We start from the raw sequence: 14,464 nt of genomic DNA, 5'->3' as shown, positions 1-14,464 counted from the left end.
GCACCCCAATGTTCATAGCAGCACTATTTAAAATACACAAGGCATGGAAGCAACCTAAGTGTCCATCGACAGATGAATGGATAAAGAAGATATGGTATATATACACAATGGAATATTACTCAGCCATAAAAGGAATGAAATAATGTCATTTGCAGCAACATGGATAGACCTAGAGATTATCATACTAAGTGAAATAAGCCAGAGAAAGACAAATATCATATGATATCGCTTATATGTGGAATCTAAAAATAAAAAAAAGATACAAATGAACTTATTTACAAAACAGAAATAGACTCACAGACATAGAAAACAAACCTGTGGTTACCACGGGGGCGGGATGGAGGGATAAATTAGGAGTTTGGTATTAAAATATACACACTACTATATATAAAATAGATAACCAACAAAGACCTACTACAGAGCACAGGGAACTATACTCAATATCTTGTAAAAACCTATAATGGAAGAGAATGTAAAAAAAGAATATATATATGTATATGTATGCATATATATATATATGTGTATATGTATAACTGAATCACTTTGCTCTATACCTGAAACTAACACATTGTAAATCAACTATATTTTATTAAAATTTTTAAATAATAAAAGAATAAATAAAAGGGGCCCAAAGATCCCTGTTCTCAGGTATTTAGTATATTAATTTTAAAATAAATAATTCGGTTTAAGCTCATGGCTGATTTACACAGATCTTTTCTCACTATAGCACTAATGAGGATTGACAATTCTAAAATCCAAATTCAGAAACACTGGGGTCTTCCCACTCTGTTTGCCAGGAGACCTCATTGTTGAAGCTTGGTGTGTTTGCTCCCTTCCAACTCCATGCTATTAAAAGCTAAGTTATCTGTGTGCTTACTGTTACTAATAGAAAGTTTTCAGTAAAAAGGGTGTGAGCCTGTTTAAAAAGAAAACCTGCAGAGCCTGAAACAGCTGCCACCATCACTGGGACAGGATTGGCCTGAGCTCTGAGGACACTCTTCCAGGTAGTACTGAAATCACCAATGCTCAGCCTGGGCAGTCACAGGGATCTACCCTTCGGGCACCTCAGTGAGGACAAACTTGCTCTAGTTCTGCTCTCTCAGGCTCTCAAAGGGAAGTCAGGGGTGGTGGGGACGAGGAAGGAAAGTCAGTATCTGAGAGGCTTCTATGTGCTCGGCACTTCACGTATGTTGTCTCATTTAGCCTTGAAATGGCACAATCAGTCAGCTGTATCATTACACCCATTTTATAAACAAGGACACAGACCCTCAGAAAGATTGGGGGCTATATTCATGGTCACACAGCTAGCAGAGAAAATAGTAGAGCCACGGTTCAATGCCAAGCCTATTGTTTTGTTTTGTTTTTTTCAATTTTATTTATTTTTTTATACAGCAGGTTCTTATTAGTTATCCATTTTATACATATTAGTGTATATATGTCAATCCCAATCTCCCAATTCATCACAGCACCACCACCACCCTCCGCCACTTTCACCCCTTGGTGTCCATACGTCTGTTCTCTACATCTGTGTCTCAATTTCTGCCCTGCAAACTGGTTCATCTGTACCATTTTTCTAGGTTCCACACATATGCGTTAATATATGATATTTGTTTTTCTCTTTCTGACTTACTTCACTCTGTATGACAGTCTCTAGATTCATCCATGTCTCTACAAATGACCCAATTTCGTTCCTTTTTATGGCTGAGTAATATTCCATTGTATATATGTACCACATCTTCTTCATCCATTAGTCTATCAATGGGCATTTAGGTTGACAAGCATATTGCTAAAATGACCACATTCTTTCCAGAAAACCTAAAGGAAGCAAGAAAAAAGGGCAACCAGCCTGAATATGATCCAAGGCAAGTCCTGCATGAAGCCTTTGCAATGGATCATCTATAAACTTCCAGCAGGCCCTCCATCTAATTTAGGCTTTATCCAAAAGGCAGAAACAACACTCTCTAAGGCAGTACTTTCCAAACTGATATGGAAACTTCTTGGCAAAGAGGCAATGATGGCGAGGAAGCTCAAACCATTAAAAAAAAATGGTGCATCTTCCTGTAGTATCAATTTTGCTCACTGTATAGTAACCAGAATCGTCTGTTATTAAAACAAATACCAATATGTTATGAAGTAAAATACAAAATTCACATGAATCATTAGGTTTAAAAAAGAATTCACCCAGTCACAGCAGCCAGCTCTGACCAAACCTCCCAAGAAGTAATAAACTCTGTCTTTAGGGATACTTTCATAGAAAAATTTAAGAAGCATTTAGGCAATTTATCCTACCTTAAGACAATTTAGGTAAAGTGAGGGAAAAAGAACTATGGTTTTTAATTTTTTATTATTTTCTCATCAAAAAAAAAAGAAAATTTAAAAGGCTAGCTGATAAACAGAGCAAATTAGACATCTAAGGAACAAGATAAAAGTATAAGTTTTTAAGCCAAACAAAATCACAAAGAACTGGACAAGTTGCCTTTAAGTGAATGCAACTAAACACAAATTATATAGAAGATCATATTAATAATTATTTAACAAGGAATGAGATAATGATGATCTTGCCCCTCCATTTTTCATTTTTTTCAGTTCCTTATAATTTACCAAAGCCCGAGGTCTGTTGAGTTTCAGGAGAAAGAGAACTAACTAGCCAAACATTATTTATATGGCAGTCTCCCTGTGCCTTTTGTAAACCACTATCAATAAAAACTTTTAAGCCTGCAATACTATGTGGCAGGGAACTATGGAGACTAATCATAACTTATTATATCAAGACCTAGATTAAGATAAATCAACCTTTCTAGCTTCATTAGTAAGTCACTTCCCTAAAGGATCTGCTTTAGGAAAGTAAAAAGCTAATGATGCCATTATTTAATAGTTTTTTGTCCACTCTTATCAATCTATGCAGTCATTGTTGAGCACACATTTTCACCATTCAGAATGCACCACAACAGTGGCAGCTATGAAGGTGAGAGCTTCAAGCTTAATAGTTGACCTTTTTTTTTTTACATCTTTATTGGAGTATAATTGCTTCATAATGTTGTGTTAGTTTCTGCTGTACAACAAAGTGAATCAGCTATATGTATACATATATCCCCATATCCCCTCCCTCTTGCGTCTCCCTCCCACCTTCCCTATCCCACCCCTCTAGGTTGTCACAAAGCATCGAGCTGATCTCCCTGTGAATAGCTGACCTTTCATACAAAATTTTTCTCTGTATTAGTGAATTTTCTTCTTCCTTTTCAAAAATATAATTACTTCCCTTAGGCTTCCTCCTCACCACCAAAACATGCTCCTTTACTCAAAAAGCTTTCCCCTACCACCTGCCACACTGTCTGAAATCCCACACCACCAGTGAAGTTACTTCTTAATGCAAGCATGATTTTCAGAAAGACCATTTTACTAAGAAAACATATAATTGGTGAGACCTTATAAAGATCAAGAATAACTTTTCAAATACAAACATTGATCACTTACTATGTGCTAGCACTGAGCTAAATATTATTTTCAAATTTAACCCTCATAAGAAACCTATGAGATAAACGTTATTTCCATTTTAGAGAGGTGAAAACTGAGGCTCAGAGAGATTAGGTTATTTGTTCAAAGTCACATCTATAAATAGTAAAGCAGCAAACTGAAGCTAGATCTGCTTGACTCTAGGACCCAAAGAGCTAAAATCTTAAAAAGTAGGACCTAAAGAAATTCAACAGAAAACAAGTGTTTTTATGGTAATAACAATAATAGCAGTGGCAATACTAATGATTTTTGTAAAGTGCTTAATAAATTCCAAACAACTTTACATTATCTTATGTTGTCCCTCCTTTTCCTTCTTTTTCCCTTTTCCTCTGCCTTCTTAAAATATTACATAAAGGCAAAATAGTACTTAGTAGGAAAACCTGGAAGGAGGAAGAATATGAAAAAACAGATTCTGAATAATTCACAATTTCATCAATATTTACCCTTATTTAAAATTATTTTTAATAGAATCTCATTGAATTTTTAAAATCACTTTCCAAGGGTGATGAATGAACATGAGTAAGTAATTTACCCTCAAAAAATTAATAGTAGCCAGTAAATATATGCAAAATGTTACCCTTACTAGAAATCAAAGAAATGCAAATTGAAAAGAAACCATTCTTTACCTCACAAAAATATGAAGTTTTTTTTTTTTAATTATAACCTCCAGCATTGGCAAAGGCATGGTGAAATAAGCACTCTCATATGCTGCTGATGAAAATATAAATTAGTATAACCTTTTTTGGAGGACAATTTGGAATTACATATTGTTGGCCACAAAAATCATAACACTCTTGAACCGTGTAATTCTAATTCTGGGAATTTATACTAAGGAATAATCATAGGCAAAGATTCATGCATGTATTATTTTAATGTGGAAAAATTGGAAACAATCTTGATGTCCCCAAATAAATCATAATAAAATTATAATATCTGTATATAATGAAACAGTATTTAATTATTCTAAGTCACATTTTCCAAAAGTTTCTATAGCCATGAAAAAGTGCTCAGGACACACCAGATGGAAAAAATGTTTATTGGACTTACTCCTGGGGGTTAAATTATTTGTAATGTATCTTTAAAATGATCTACAACTAAAATGTGATGTATTTTTAAAAATCTTTTAATCCGAAGTTTTGTTTTTATTAGTTATTCTCTAGTACAGATTTTTCAGGCAGAAACACATTCACATCTTTTTTAATGGATGACTAAAATTAGGATCACTCTGGGGAATGGGGAAAAATATTTAAGCTTAGACAAGAGAATTCATTTTTTCTTTTATAAATAATTTTATTTGTTTAAATAGTCTGATTATCTATATTCCATGAGGTTTCCAATAAAGAGGACATAAATACTACAAATGGAATCTGTGCAGGTGCCAGGAATATAACAAAGGATTCATTCTCGTATCCTGAGTATTTATTAAAGCCTCAAGGGAACATGAAGATAAATCTGAAAACCAACAAAATACATATTTAAGAAGAATAAACTGACCTATTAAAAACCTAAAAGTATTTTTATTTAATAATTTCATAACAAAATACTTACAAATATTTGTATAGCTTTTTAGATTGAAATAAATCCAATTTATTAAAAACCTACTGACAACCTACTATGCTCCATGTCCTATAAGAATTCATCACAAAAATGAGACAGCATACCATTTTTGCACTTAAGAGACTAGAATTACAATGGACAAGTCAAAACACTAATTATAGAACATATTTTTGGCTTCCTATACTAACACTATGAACAAAGTTGTGTTCATGCTTACATCTTTAAGTGTGGGACATGCACTGTGGAGTGGAACACATGCATTCAAATACTAGCTCTGCCATATGATCTCAGTAAAATGAGAACCTAAGATTCAATATCCTTGATATGAAAAACTACTAGAGATAATAACTACCTAGCTTTAAGGTTGAAATAAAATAACACATTACATTTGATATATGGTAAATGTTCAATGTATGTTAGATATAATTATTCTAACAATACCTTTCAGAGCTTTAAGTTTTTCTTTCCACAATAAAAATGCAGATTCTACTTCCAGTAATGGCAGAGTAACCTATATGGACCCTCTCAAAATAAACATCATAAACTGTGAACAAACTATACAAAATAACTATTAAAAGGAAGATAACAACTGAAATCAGACAGAAGATGGAAAGGAGTCAACCCTTGAAGTAAGAGAACTGCAGCTGAAAAGAATTGTTAATATATGGCTTTTCATCTGAGAGCACGCCCAGTCCACACAGCACAGGGCAGCTAGAACTCAAAGAGAAAGTCAGTCTTACTGGCCCGAAGGGTTAGAGGATGAAATTGTCTCTCGGCTCCTAATTCACCCTTCAATACCTGTTCCGCAATAATGAATGGAATCCTCCTTTACAGTCAACATATAGAGCTTTCTCAGTAGAGGGCACTAGAGGACCACTACAAGAGGAAGGAGCTCTGATTTTTTCCTGGTTGGGGCACAGGGGAAGAGTGGTGTCAGTATGAGGACATCTGGCAGCATTCTGCCCCCAGCCAAGTGCTAAGAACGTGCAGTCCCTTAGCAAATTCACAGTCCTCAGCTCAGGCTGGTGATTACCTTCCTGCAGCCCTCTCAACACACATACAGCATGCCCCATGTCTCCTGCCCACAGTGGTGCCTCAACTCCCTCTGCTTGCTCCTTCCCCTGGAGGTTTGCTTCCTACAACCATCTCAATGCTACATGTCTACCTATGTAGACACCACGTACTCTAGGTCTCCTGCATGCACTGGTGTCCCCACTTCCTCTGGATTCCCATCCTACTGGTCACCAGAGTGAGGTGACCAGTGTAAGGCTTGCCTGTGCCCAAGAGTTGCTTCCTGCTTGCCTAGAAACTACAGACCAGTTCTGGTCCAGGCAAACTGGAAACTCTGCTGCCATCCAATGGGCTATAGCTACACCTTCTCTAATAAGGTCTCCAGCTTTGGGGAAGGGACACCCTTCCAAGTTTGTCCTTTCTTGGATATTCTCCCTAAACTTTAGGATACTCTAGAGAGTCCTTTTAAATCTCACAGACACACTTTTATCATAGCTTAATAATTCTTTATACTAAACTTCCCTGTTTAAATTACTGTCTCCTGACTGGAACCAGAATGATACAGAATTATTACAGGGTGTGGCCCCAGAAAATAGACTCCTAAAGATGAGATTCTGGGATTGGTCTGTTTGGGCCCTCAGGTTTGAGGGAAGTATGAGCTCCTTGCCAATAGAAAAATGGGATGTTAATAACCCAGAGTATACAGTGGTGTCACAGCTAATCAAAACATCACCTGTGGTTGTCTGTAATAAAGTGCCAACTAAAGCAAGTGTCAAGACCTTCAAGATGGCGGAAGAGTAAGACATGGAGATCACCTTCTTCCCCACAAATACATCAAAAATACAGCTACATGTGGAACATCTCCTACAGAACACCTACTGAACACTGGCAGAAGACCTCAGACTTCCCGAAAGGCAAGAAATTCTCCAAGTACCTGGGTAGGGTAAAAGAAAAAAGAAAAACAGAGACAAAAGAATAGGGACAGTACCTGCACCTCTGGGAGGGAGCTGTGAAGGAGGAAAAGTTTCCACACACTAGGAAGCCCCTTCACTGGCACAGACAGGGGGTGGGCTGGGGGCAAGCTTTGGAGCCACAGAGGAGAGTGCAGCAACAGGAGTGCAGAGGGCAAAGCAGAGAGATTCCCGCACAGAGGATCGGTGCAGACAAGCACTCACCAGCCTGAGACGCTTGTCGGCTCACCAGCTGGGACAGGTGGGGGCCAGGAGCTGAGAGGCTCGGGCTTCGGAGGTCAGACCCCAGGGAGAGGACTGGAGTTGGCCACGTGAAGACAGCCTGAAGGGGGCTAGTGAGCCACAACTGGCCAGGAGGGAGTCAGGGAAAAAGTCTGGACCTGCTGAAGAGGCAAGAGACCATTGTATCAGGGTGCGTGATGAGAGGGGATTCCTGCTCCAAGTGCCCACAGAAGGCAGAGCACCGCCTAAGCAAGCTCCAGAGATGGGCGCAATCTGTGGCTGTCAGCTCGGACCCCAGAGACGGGTATGAAACGCTAACGTTGCCAACGGTGCCACCAAGAATCCTGTGTGCAAGCTCAGGTCACTACCCACACCCTCCTGGGAACCTGTGCAGCACGCCACTGCCAGGGCCCCTGGATCCAGGGACAACTTCTCCGGGAGAACACACGGCTCGCCTCAGGCTGTTGCAATGTCACGCTGGCCTCTGCCGCTGCAGGCTCGGCCCACATTCCAATGATGACTACTGTACCCCTCCTTCTCCCCAGCCTGAGTGAGCAAGAGAACCCTAATCAGCAGCTGCTTTAACCCCCTCCTGTCTGGTGGGGAACAGATGCCTGAGGGCAGCCTACACGCAGAGGCAGGGCCAAAACCAAAGCTTGAACCCCAGGAGCTGTGCAAACAAAGAAAGGGAAATTTCTCCATGCAACCTCAGGAGCACCGGATTAAATCCCCACAATCAACTTGATGAACCCTGCATCTGTGGAACAGACAAAAAATGGTCCCAAAATTGAGGCAGTGGACTTTGGGAAAAACTGGAGACTTGGGTTTTGCTTTCTGCATATGATTTCTTTCTGGTTTTTATGTTTATCTTAGTTTAGTTTTTAATGCTTGTTATCATTGAAGGATTGGTTTATTGGTTGGGTTGCTCTCGTCTTTTTCTTTTTTTAATTTATTTCCTTTTTTATAAATATATATTTTTTCTTTTTTCTCTTTTTCTGAGTGTGCATGTGTATGTTTCTTTGTGTGATTTTGTCTGTTTAGGTTGCTTTTACCATTTGGTTTGGGGTTCTAGCTGTTCTTTTTTCTTTTTTTAATCCTTTTTTTTCTTCCGAGCTGTGTGGCTCGCAGGGTCCTGGTGCTCTGGCCAGGTGTCAGGCCTCAGCCTCCGAGGTGGGAGAGCTGAGTCCAGGACATTGGACCACCAGAGACCACCTGGCCCCACGTAATAACAATCAGCGAGAGCTCTCGCAGAGATCCCCGTCTCAACACTAAGACCCAGCTCCACCCAATGGCCAGCAAGCTCCAGTGCTGGACACCCAATGCCAAACAACTAGAAAGACAGGAACACAACCCCACCCATTAGCAGACAGGCTGCCTAAAGTCACACTAAGTTCACAGACACCCCAAAACACACCACTGGACACAGCCCTGCCCACCAGAAGGACAAGATCGAGCCCCACCCACCAGACACAGGCACCAGTTCCCTCCATCAGGAAGCCTACACAAGCCACTGAACCAACCTCACCCACTGGGGGCAGACACCAAAAACAATGGGAACTACGAACCTGCAGCCAGAGAAAAGGGGAACCCAAACAAAGTAAGTTAAACAAAATGAGAAGACAGAGAAATATGCAGCAGATGAAAGAGCAAGGCAAAAACCCACCAGACCAAACAAATGAAGAGTAAATAGGCAGTCTACCTGAAAAAAGAATTCAGAGTAATGATAGTAAAGATGATGCAAAATCTTGGAAATAGAATGGAGAAAGTACAAGAAACGTTTAACAAGGACCTAGAAGAACTAAAGAGCAAACAAACAATGATAAACAACACAATAAATGAAATTAAATATTCTCCAGAAGGAATCAATAGCAGAATAACTGAGGCAGAAGAACAGATAAGTGACCTGGAAGATAAAATAGTGGAAATAACTGCCACAGAGCAGAATAAAGAAAAAAGAATGAAAAGAATTGAGGACAGTCTCAGAGACCTCTGGGACAACATTAAATGCACCAACATTTGAATAACAGGGATCCCAGAAGAAAAAGAGAAAAAGAAAGGGTCTGAGAAAATATGTGAAGAGATTATAGCTGAATCCTATAATACTATAGTTGAAATCCACACAGGATTTCTTTCCCTAACATGGGGAAGAAAATAGTCAATCAAGTCCAGGAAGCACAGAGACTCCCATACAGGATAAATCCAAGGAGAAACACACCAAGACACATATTAATCAAACTATCAAAAATTAAATACAAAGAAAAAATATTAAAAGCAGCAAAGGAAAAGCAACAAATAACATACAAGGGAATCCCCATAAGGTTAACAGCTGATCTTTCAGCATAAACTCTGCAAGCCAGAAGGGAGTGGCAAGACATACTTAAAGTGATGAAAGGGAAAAACCTACAACCAAGATTACTCTACCCAGCAAGGATCTCATTCAAATTCGATGGAGAAATTAAAACCTTTACAGACAAGGAAAAGTTAACAGAATTCAGTACCACCAAACCAGCTTTACAACAAATGCTAAAGGAACTTCTCTAGGCAGGAAACATAAGAGACAGAAAAGATCCACATAAACAAACCCAAAACAATTAATAAAATGGTAACAGGAACATACATGTCGATAATTACCTTAAATGTATATGGATTAAATGCTCCAACCAAAAGACACAGACTAGCTGAATGGATACAAAAAAAACAAGACCCATATATATGCTGTCTACAAGAGACCCATTTCAGACCTAGGAACACTTACAGACTGAAAGGGAGGGGATAGAAAAAGATATTCCATGCAAATGGAAATCAAAAGAAAGCCGGAGTAGCAATTCTCATATCAGACAAAATAGACTTTAAAATAAAGACTATTACAAGAGACAAAGAAGGACACTACATAATGCTCAAGGGATCAATCCAAGAAGAAGATATAACAATTGTAAATATTTATGCACCCAACATAGGAGCACCTCAATACATAAGGCAAATGCTAACAGCCAAAAAAGGGGAAATCGACAGTAACACATTCATAGAAGGGGACTTTTAACACCCCACTTTCACCAATGGACAGATCATGCAAAATGAAAATAAATAAGGAAACAGAAGTTTTAAATGACACATCAGACCAGATGGACTTAATTGATATTTATAGGATATTCCATCCAAAAACAACAGACTACACTTTCTTCTCAAGTGCTCATGGAACATTCTCCACATTTCCAGGAAAAATCATATCTTGGGTCACAAATCAAGCTTCGGTAAATTTAAGAAAATTGAAAACGTACCAAGTATCTTTTCCGACCACAACGCTATGAGACTAGATATCAATTACAGGAAGAAAACTGTAAAAAAATACAAACACATGGAGGCTAAACAATACGCTACTAAATAACCAAGAGATCGCAGAATAAATCAAACAGGAAATAAAAAAATACCTAGAAACAAATGACAATGAAAACACGATGATCCAAAACCTATGGGATACAGCAAAAGCAGTTCTAAGAGGGAAGTTTATAGCAATACAATCCTACCTCAAGAAACCAAAAAATCTCAAATAAACAACCTAACCTTACACCCAAAGCAATTAGAGAAGGAAGAACAAAAAAAACCCCAAAGTTAGCAGAAGGAAAGAAATCATAAAGATCAGATCAGAAATAAATGAAAAAGAAATGAAGGAAACAATAGCAAAGATCAATAAAAATAAAAGCTGGTTCTTTGAGAAGATAAACAAAATTGATAAACCATTAGCCAGACTCATCAAGAAAAAAAGGGAGAAGAATGAAATCAACAGAATTAGAAATGAAAAAAGGGAAGTAAAAACTGACACTGCAGAAATACAAATGATCATGAGAGATTACTACAAGCAACTATATGCCAATAAAATGGACAACCTGGAAGAAATGGACAAATTCTTAGAAAAGTACAACCTCCCAAAACTGAACCAGGAAGAAACAGAAAATATGAACAGACCAACCACAAGCACTGAAATTGAAACTGTGATTAAAAATCTTCCAACAAACAAAAGCCCAGGACTAGATGGCTTCACAGGTGAATTCTATCAAACATTTAGAGACGAGCTAACACCCATCCTTCTCAAACTCTTCCAAAATATAGCAGAGGGAGGAATACTCCCAAACTCATTCTACGAGACCACCATCACCCTGCAACCAAAACCAGACAAAGATATCACAGAAGAAAAGAAAACTGCAGGCCAATAGCACTGATGAACATAGATGCAAAAATCCTCAACAAAATACTTGCAAACAGAATCCAACAGCACATTAAAAGGATCATATACCATGATCAAGTGGGGTTTATCCCAGGAATGCAAGGATTTTCAATATACGCAAACCAATCAATGTGATACACCATATTAACAAATTGAAGGATAGAAACCATATGATCATCTCAATAGATACATGAAAAGCTTTCAACAAAATTCAACACCTATTTATGATTTAAAAAAACTCTCCAGAAAGTAGGCATAGAGGGAACCTACCTCAACATAATAAAGGCCATATATGACAAACCCACAGCCAACATCGTTCTCAATGGTGAGAAACTGAAACTATTTCCTCTAAGATCAGGAACAAGACAAGGTTGCCCACTCTCACCACTATTATTTAACATAGTTTTGGAAGTTTTAGCCACGGCAATCAGAGAAAAAGAAATAAAAGGTATCCAAATTGGAAAAGAAGAAGTAAAACTGTCACTGTTTGCAGATGACATGATACTATAAATAGAGAATCCTAAAGACGCTACCAGAAAACTACTAGAGCTAAACAAAGAATTTGGTAAAGTAGCAGGATACAAAATTAATGCACAGAAACCTCTTGCATTCCTGTACACTAACAACAAAAAATCTGAAAGAGAAATTAAGGAAACACTCCCATCTAACATTGCAACAAAAAGAATATAATAGCTCGGAATAAACCTACCTAAGGAGAGAAAAGACCTATACTCAGAAAACTATAAGACACTGATGAAAGAAATTAAAGATGATACAAACAGATGTAGAGATATACCATGTTCTTGGATTGGAAAAATCCACATTGTGAAAATGACTATACTACCCAAAGCAATCTACAGATTCAGTGCAATCCCTATCAAACTACCAATGGCATTTTTCACAGAACTAGAACAAAAAATTTTACAATTTATATGGTAACACAAAAGACCTTAACAGCCAAAGCAATCTTGAGAAAGAAAAACAGAGCTAGAGGAATCAGTCTCCCTGACTTCAGACTATACTACAAAGCTACAGTAATCAAGGCAATATGGTACTGGCACAAAAACAGAAATACAGATCAAAGGAACAGGATAGGAAGCCCAGAGAGAAACCCATGCACATACGGTTACCTTATGTTTGATAAAGGAGGCAAGAATATACAGTGGAGAAACGACAGCCTCTTCAATAAGTGGTGCTGGGAAAACTGGACAGCTACATGTAAAAGAATGAAACTAGAACACTCCCTAACACCATACACAAAAATAAACTCAAAATGGATTAAAGACCAAAATGTAAGGCCAGACACTGTAAAACCCTTAAAGGAAAACACAGGCAGAACACTCTATGACACAAATCACAGCAAGATCCTTTGTGACCCACCTCCTAGAGAAATGGAAATAAAAACAAACAAGTGGGGCCTAATGAAACTTAAAAGCTTTTGCACAGCAAAGGAAACCATAAACAAGATGAAAAGACAACCCTCAGAATGGGAGAAAATATTTGCAAGCGAATCAAGAGATAAGGACTAATCTCCAAAATATACAAGCTGCTCATGCAGCTTAATATCAAAAAAAACAAACAACCCAATCCAAAAATGGGTAGAAGACCTAATTATACATTTCTCCAAAGAAGATATACAGATTGCCAGCAAACACATGAAAGGATGCTCAAAATCACTAATCATTAGAGAAATGCAAATCAAAACCACAATGAGGTATCACCTCACACCAGTCAGAATGGCCATCATCAAAAAATCTACAAACAATAAATGCTGGCGAGGGTGTGGAGAAAAGGGAACCCTCTTGCACTGTTGGTGGGAATGTAAATTGATACAGCCACTATGGAGAACAGTATGGAGGTTCCTCAAAAAACTAAAAATAGAACTACCATATGACCCAGCAATCCCACTACTGGGCATATACCCTGAGAAAACCATAATTCGAAAGAGACATGTACCGCAATGTTAATTACAGCACTATTTACAATAGCCAGGACACGGAAGCAACCTAAGTGTCCATCAACAGATGAATGGATAAAGAAGTTGTGGCACATATATACAATGGAATATTACTCAGCCATAAAAAGAAACAAAATTGAGTTATTTGTAGTCAAGTCGATGGACCTAGAATCTGTCATACAGAGTGAAGTAAGTCAGAAAGAGTAAAACAAATACTGTATGCTAACACATATATATGGAATCTAAAAAAAAAAAAGAAATGGTTCTGATGAACCCAGGACAGGAATAAAGATGCAGATGTAGAGAATGGACTTGAGGACACAGGGAGGGGGAAGGGTACACTGGGACGAAGTGAGAGAGTAGCATTGACATATATACACTACCAAAAGTAAAATAGATAGCTAGTGGAAGCAGTTGCGTAGCACAGGGAGATCAGCTCGGTGCTTTGTGACCACCTACAGAGATGGAACAGGGAGGGTGGGTAGGAGATGCAAGAGGGAGGAGATATGGGAATATATGTATATGTATATCTGATTCACTGTGTTATACAGCAGAAACTAACACAACATTGTAAAGCAATTAGATTCCAATAAAGATGTTAAAAAAATTAATTAAATAAATAAATAAATAAAATAAATAAAGCAAGTGCCTAGGTAACTCAAGTGGCTGATGTACTTCACAAATTATGACAATGACAACTATAAGGACTGTATTATGGGATGAATTCTTTTGATTACATTTCAGTGCTAACAAAGAGAAAAAGGACAAATTCAAGTCTGTTGACTCTCAGCCCAAGTCATGGTCTGAGATTCACAGAGCTTCCATAACAGCCCTAAAAGAATCTTTTATTCCATGTAGACACAGGGAAGATCTTGCTAAAAATCAAACACAAAATATAATTGTATGGTTTACTGAATTCATAGTCTCACCAAATTTCTCAAGTGAAATTTAGGACACTGATTAAGAATGGGATACTGAAACTTGAAATAGGAAAGTTTCACGTAAGAAACA

General features: G+C 37.9%; 1 protein-coding gene across 3 annotated transcripts in view; it reads right to left on the bottom strand.

The window, feature by feature from the left end:
• TTC28 (tetratricopeptide repeat domain 28) overlaps positions 1-14,464 on the bottom strand; it is a 594,638-nt gene that overhangs the window by 491,088 nt on the left and 89,086 nt on the right. The window contains exons 1-2 of one of the 3 annotated variants that reach the window (XM_067700380.1): positions 7,661-7,740; positions 7,257-7,432 (exon numbers count right to left, since the gene is read on the bottom strand). The exons of the other annotated variants lie outside the window; for them this stretch is intronic. The gene's annotated coding sequence lies outside the window, so the exon portion shown is untranslated. Of the gene's footprint in view, positions 1-7,256; positions 7,433-7,660; positions 7,741-14,464 lie in introns of those variants that run through there. 3 annotated transcript variants of the gene reach the window in all.

The sequence above is a fragment of the Pseudorca crassidens genome, chromosome 12, assembly GCF_039906515.1.
Source record: "Pseudorca crassidens isolate mPseCra1 chromosome 12, mPseCra1.hap1, whole genome shotgun sequence".
Lineage (NCBI taxonomy): Eukaryota > Metazoa > Chordata > Mammalia > Artiodactyla > Delphinidae > Pseudorca > Pseudorca crassidens.
The sequence above is the reverse complement of the archived record's forward strand: the minus strand, read 5'-3'. Positions and strand labels throughout refer to the sequence as shown.